Genomic DNA, 7,652 nt, shown 5'->3' on the forward strand with positions numbered 1-7,652 from the left:
TCAGGGGTAATTAATCCAAAAAAATGAAGGAAAAAGGAAAGAAAAGAAGGTTTAAAAAGACCAAATTTAACCCAGCCCGGTTGTGGAAGCAAGAGAGAGCACTTCGGCCCAAGAAGAGCAAGTGGATTCATTGAGAAAATCCAAGAAAAGAAAGCCTAGCTAAGAGTAGAATTCGGCCCAGCAAGGAATGCCCATTCTCAGCCCAAAAGAGTAGCTCAATGTATAGCTATCATGTGCTAAGAGAGAGCCTAAGTGCATCCCAAATAGCAGCCCTTAGGAAGGATCTAGAAAGCTCAAGAAAGGGGTGTAATACACCCCATTCTAGAGGCTTCAAGAAGGGGCAAGAGCCCCCTTGAAAAACTATATAAGGAGGCCTCTAGGAGGGGGGAGAGGTGTTCAATTGCTTGAGAGGAAGGCTCTCCCACTCTTAGAGGCTCAGCCACCTTGAGAGAAGAGAAGAGAAGAAGGCTAGGCGCAAGGAAGAAGAAGAAGAAGGGCTGAAGGAAGTTCAAGTCAAGCAAGCAAGAAGAAGAAGGTGAGTTCGAAATTGGGGGTTTGTGATTCAAAGATCTTTTGTAATAACTCAATTGTAGTTTCATTCTCCTTTAATTTGAATTCAGTTTCTTTGTTATATTTTTTTTTCTTCTTTCTCCTTCTTCCATTCTTTCTTGATGTATTTCAACTTATAAAATTTCAGTTCAGCAATCAAATTCTTTTTGATTCATTCGAATGGTTATGAATTGTACTTGAAGTTTCTTGAATAGGGGTTAAATTGTAGATTAATTCAGCCAGTTAACCTTCAAAACTCAGATCTGAATTCCCATATCTGAGATTGAAAGATCTGAATTGCTTGAAAGAGAATTCAGATCTGCAATTTTCAGATTGGCCGAATGGATCTAAAACTTGGAATTCCTAGAGTGCTTGAGACAGACTCTAGGAATTCAGATCTACTATTCAAGAACTGAATTGGATGCAAGATTAGAGATAACTTGCACAATTCAGTTGGTGATCAACTCAGTTTTGAATTGATGCCTTAGAAGTGTTTGAAGAAATGCATGCATGGGGATTAGATTCTTGTTAGAGATAGAAGAATTGTCACTCATGCATCGGATGAACATGCGCTTGAGAGAGGCTGTTCATGACCTTGGGGTTTCACCAACCAATACTCAATTATGATTTATTCGAATGATCCAGATTGATAGATTGCTGAATTCTGAGATTGAAATTTATTACTTACTCTTCTAACCTGATTCGAAGGCAATTGGACCAATGATTTAGATAGATTTTAATTTAGGATTTTTAGCTTTCATTAAAGTTTTGATTTATTTGTTAATCAGATAAGAAGTACTCAATTTAGTATTGATACTTGTTTTCTAAATCCTCGTGGGAACGATACTTCACTCACTACTTTATTACTTAAACGGTTAGTGCACTTGCTAGTGTCACAGTGAGCCACACATCATGGCTCTTGCGCATACCATGGCTGAATGCACATCATTGTCATAGTGTCCCTTTTGGTCATTGGATGACCTCCCTCAATGGTAGGCCCCACACCTCATCAAGAGGTTATGTGTGGAACCCTAGCCATTTTAGGGCCCACCAAAATCTGACTTTATGAAAGTTAGTGGGAGCCACTTTGGTTTGACCTAAATCAAACTAGGGCGTAATTACTGTTCCCTCCAGCTAATATGAGTGCAAGTAATAGGGAGATTCATATGATGAACTCTCTAAAGGCCTTCCATCATTAGCATGAGGATGGGTCCTTCAATAATAAGGAAACGCACCAGAAAATGGGTTATCCATTTGCTGTTGGGCTTGTCTAAGTGTTTCATAAGATGATAGGGGCGTTATAGACCGATGTGGGAGGGGCTTCACCAGAAAATGGGAACTCTCTCACGGTACCTTGGCGTTCACGAATATGATGGATAAGCACTCACTAGACAGAAAGGTTTACCTGAAAATGGCTCTGAACCTTGTCTGACAGAGGCCAAAGGGAAAACTCATATGATGAGTGGATATGATCCTTCATAGAAAGGTGGTGGGGTTATGCAGCTGAAACAGTCGGCTCCATGCACCCTATGTGATTTCCCACATTTCCAGAGACAACCCGTAGTCTCCGTCACTAAGAAAGGAGGGAAATCTCAGAGATGAATAAATGGAAATGGATCGTAGATTAAAATCCATATCTATGAAATGAACATGAATCAAATTAGGTTGTGGACTGATGTTTGCTCTTTTATCAGAAAATGGCAAACGGACCATTTGTAAAGCTTCTTGACGACAACAAGCTTAAGGGCCCAAACTATGTCGATTGGTACAGGAACCTTATGTTGGTCTTAACCTCTGAAAAGTTGGATAAGATAGCAAAGAATCCTGCCCCGGATCGTCTGGGAGATAGGGCTTCTGAGGCCCGTAGATGAGAATACCAAGAATGGGAGGAGAAAAACTCCCTTGCCTGCTGCTATATCATTGCCTCTTTGGACAATCCAATTCAGAGGCAGTTTGATCAGATCGAACTTGTCAAGGACGTATTGGATAGTCTTAAGATAATGTACGAAGAGCATAATGGTTTTACTCGACAGAAGGTCTTGAAACAGTTCATGACCACGCAGATGTCCAAGAACCAACAAGTTCACGACCATTGTCTTCGGATGATGGGTTATATCAATGAACTGGAAATTCTTGGATCCGAGTTGGATCTAGTAACATAGGTCGATGCTATTCTCAACTCTCTGCCTCCATCCTTTAATCCATTCATCATGAACTACAACACGAACAAATTGAACGTCAGCTTGCAAGAGCTCAGTAATATGTTGCAAAGAGCTAAAGAATTGATTAAAAAGGATGAGCCCATTTCCATGCTTGTTGAAACTAGCAAATCGGGTAAGAAAAGGAAGGCAAAGAGAAAGCCCCAGAAGAAGGTTGCCAAACCCAAGAGACAGAAGAAAGACAAAGCATCGGATACCTATCACTTCTGCAAGAAGACCGGCCACTGGAAAAGGAACTGTCTTGCCTACCTGGAATCCAAGAAAGGTAATTTTGAATCTCGTGTTATAGAAACCAATTTATTTGTAGCTTTTGCATCCTAGTGTATTGACTCCGGGGCTTCAACTCATGCGTGTAACTCACTGCAGGGGTTCAAGGTAAGCAGAAGGCTGAGTGAAGGAGAAGTTACACTCTACTTGGGGACTACTGCAACTGTTGCAGCCGCAGCAATAGGAATTGTGGAGTTAATTTTTAGAGAATGAATAATTGCACTGAAAGATTGTCTTTATGTACAAAATTTGAGGAAAAATTTGATTTTTGTTTCAAAACTGTGTGCAGATGGTTATTCTGTCTTCTTTAGTAATAATATTACTATTAAAAGAAATAACAGATTCATCGCATACGGGGAACTGGAGAACGGTCTCTATGTTTTACATCTTTCTCTAGAAACTAACATAACCGAAACTACGTCGGTTGAAATCTCCAAGAAGAGAGCCCGTGATACAGTTAATCCCATGTGTCTGTGGCATTACCGACTTGGCCACATCGGTGTTGACCGAATCACAAGGTTGGTAAAGGATGGTCCTTTGGATTTTCTAACTGTAGAAGATCTTCCCACCTGTGAACTTTGCCTATAAGGCAAGATGACGAAATGGCAATTTAATGGTAAGCCTGAAAGATGTACAGGCACACTTGACCTAATACATACTGATGTATGTGGTCCCCTAAGTGTTAAGACACGAAATCAACACGTGTATTTCATCACCTTCACAGATGATTTCTCACGATATGGTTACGTGTACCTAATGAGACACAAGTCTGAATCCTTTGAAAATTTCAAAGAGTTTAGACAAGAGGTCGAGAAACGGTTGGGGAGAGAAATTAAAGCCATTCGATCTGATCGAGGTGGCGAGTATCTCTCTGACAAATTTACGGACTACTTAAAGGACAATGGGATAGTATCACAATTAGCTCATCCTGCTACACCACAACTTAACAGTGTTTCAGAGATGAGGAATAGGACATTACTGGATATGGTCTGGTCGCTTCTCATACACTTAGAATTACCCACATCCTTTTGGGGTTACGCATTAGAGACTGTGATTTACATGTTGAATCGGATTCCAATCAAATCAATTCCGAATACTCCATATGAACTTTGGACCAGAAAAAAACCAAGTGTCAAACACTTGAAGATTTGGGGTTGTCCAGCACACATTAAAAGAACGAGTGCAGACAAGTTGGAATCCAAGACCAGTCGTTGCCTATTTGTAGACTACCCAAAAGGCTCTATAGGTTACCCTTTCTATGACCCAAGTGAGCAGAAAGTGTTCTGCAGTCGAAATGCCCAATTCTTGGAGACATATTACATCCTGGACACCCATCGTTAGGAAATTATTCTTGATGAGGAGAGCTCAGGAGCAGTGGGAGATGTCCCACAAGTTCCAGGTAGTGACCAACCTAGAAGATTCACCCGGGTATCCAAGCCACCAGTCCGTTATAGTTATGACCAAGATAGTTACCTGGTGGAAACATTGACTAGTGAGGAGGATCCCGTGACTTACGTGGAAGCTATGTTGGACATAGATTCCCAGAAGTGGGTGGAGGCCATGAGAGCAGAGATGGACTCAATGGAGACCAATGGAGTCTGGACTCTAGTAGATCCGCCCTCCGGGGTAAAAGCAATCGGTTGCAAATGGATTTACAAGAGGAAGAAGGGCCCCAATGGTGGGGTTGAGACCTTCAAAGCTCGTCTGGTGGCGAAAGGGTACACTCAAAAAAGGGCATCGATTATTAGGAAACCTTTTCGCCTGTAGCCATGCTTAAATCCATTAGGATCCTGCTAGCTGTAGTAGCATACCATGATTATGAGATTTTGCAGATGGATGTCAAAACTGCATTCCTAAATGGAGATCTTACTGAAGATATCTATATGCAACAGTCGCAAGGCTTCATAGCTACGGGTCAGAAAAACATGGTATGTAAACTCAATAGATCCATTTATGGACTTAAGCAAGTTACCTTCTTGGTTCTGTATGTAGATGACATTCACCTCATTGGGAATGATGTAAGAATGTTGACTACGGTGAAAGTATGGCTTTCACAACAATTCTCCATGAAAGATCTTGGAGAAGCCTCCTATATACTGGGTCTTCGACTCTATAAAGATAGATCAAAGCGGATAATAGGATTACCCCATCTGCCTACATTGACAAAATAGTCAAAAGATACATCATGGAAAACTCCAAAAAAGGAAATGTTCCTTTCAAGCACGGAGTCACTCTCTCCAAGAATATGTCTCCTAAGACTTCTGAGGAGATTGACGACATGAAAGACATTCCCTATGCCTCTGCTGTAGGGAGCATCATGTATGTCATGCTATGCACTCGTCCTGACATTTCTTAGGCAGTGAGTGTTGTAAGCAGATTTCAGGCCAACCCAGGGCAGGAGCACTGGACTGCTATGAAAAACATACTTAAGTAACTTCGAAGGACAAAAGGGTTTTGTCTAGTATTCAATGGTAGTTCACTACAGATCCAAGGGTATACATATGCCGATTTCCAGTCGGATCCAGATGATAGAAAGTCTACATCTGGATATATTTTCATGATAGGATCGTGTGCTATTTGCTAGAAAAGCAGCAAACAGGGGTCCATTACAGACTCCACGATCGAGGCCGAGTACATTGCCGCAAGTGAGGCTGCCAAAGAAGCCGTGTGGATGAAGAAGTTTGTTCACGAATTGGGAGTAGTTCCGTCCAGCAAATCACCCATCCCATTGTTGTATGACAACAATGGAGCTATTGCTCAGGCTAAGGAGCCACGTGCCCACTTGAAGTCGAAGCACATCGAGAGGAAGTACCATGTACTAAGGGAGATTGTTGGTAGAGAAGACATCCTGATTCAGAAGGTAGCGTCAGCGGAAAATGTAGCAGACCTATTGACGAAGCCACTATCACAGAAAGTGTTTGAGAAACATGTGGAAAGCATGGGACTTCGACTAGAACCTGATTGGACCTAAGTGCAAGTGGGAGTTGTTAGACAGTTTTGTATGCCCTTAGCTTCAATCAAAATGATGTACTTTATGAGTTTATTGTAAATGAATAAAAGTGCATATTTGATTCATGTTCCCTTGGTATGTTTCTGTGCAATACCCTTAAACTGGACACTTAATGAGACTCGTGTTAGTTTAGAATATTCATAGCCAATGGGTCGGTCTGGGGAAACCTATCCTGACAAAGCTGATACTATGGTACCACCAAGTCGGTTGGGGTGGCTTGTCTCAGCTACCGAGGTGAGACCCTAGGCACATATAGTGTAGGATTAATTGAATCTTTGAACTGGACCAGATTTCTAGTATTGCCCTGGACCTTGGAGATTGATGGGCAAAACTGGAAAGCTACACCCGACCCCTAGACTCGATTATGATACTGCATTGGGTGCCAGATTACGTTGTATTTGATATACCAATCAGTGAGATCCTTAGCGGGGGTCAAAACCTGGGTATGTTGGGACAGTCTGAGAATTCATCTGAGTGGGTGATCATAGTGACAGGATCAGCCCCTTTTTTGGACAAAGGTAATGATCGGGGATGCACTCTCACTAATGGAAACCAAGACTGCCGGCAGCCGATTTCAATCGTTGAGATTTGTTTTGCAAAATATATTTTATATGAGATATAAAAGTATATAAACTACGGTTTCAAAATGATTTGCAAAAGGTTTTAATTCCTAGGATCCATATAAGCAGAGAATGCAACACTGTTCCTTGTAGCCGAGGGAGAGGTCCTCTCTTGTCGGGCAGTGTATGATCATTATGGGCTGAGAGGTTAACTGTAAGACCATTGAGGATAATACCTGATGGGCTAATCTTGCATCTGCCCACAGTCCCTGTGTGTTACAAGGTGGCTTGGCCCAGGGACCACTAAGGGTAAGTGTTGGGCCCATAGAGCCCATCTGATGGGTTTTCAGGGGGTGCACTATCCATAACAGTGTATTCGGTCAGGTCTTGTAACAATGGCTGGGTTGAAGCCATGTGGTTGATGTGTAGATCAATGTTTGGGTCCCACGCCATACAAGGAAGCCCAACTGGGCAGCAGTTTGGAAGGCTAAATGAATACATAACCTTAAATGGGCCTTAAGCCCATTTCAAACTGGGCTAATTTGATTAGTCACTTAAGGGGCGAATTCTGAGATGGATCAGTTGATAGGATTGGGCCCAGACCCTATCCACTTAGAGAGTCCAAGATCTAAATGAGATTTAGATCTGGAAGCCTTCTAATCAGATTAGGAGATGTCTGATCTAACCTGCAGATAAGATAAGGGTTATCCCTTATCTTAAAGGGACTTCTAATCCAAATGTGACTTGGGTTAGCAACTCCTAATGGGATTAGGAGCTAATCCCTTTAAGATTATAAAAGGAGAAGGGGCGGCAACCTTTAGATATGCAAGACACACATCCTTGTCTTCAGAACTAAGATTATGGGAAGAGAGAATTCTGCACCCTGCAAATACTCTCTTGTCGCCTCCTTCCTGCAGTCGCCGCCTACAGCAGTTCGATCTCCAGTTCTTGGGAGAAATCAAGATTTGATATTGATACCAATCTTTTGGAGAAAAAGATTGGTGGGAGTTGTATTCACAAGCCGTCCAGTTGATTCTTGCGAATGGT

Source organism: Nelumbo lutea, chromosome 1, assembly GCF_056320005.1.
Source record: "Nelumbo lutea isolate HS-2025 chromosome 1, American lotus-T2T, whole genome shotgun sequence".
NCBI lineage: Eukaryota > Viridiplantae > Streptophyta > Magnoliopsida > Proteales > Nelumbonaceae > Nelumbo > Nelumbo lutea.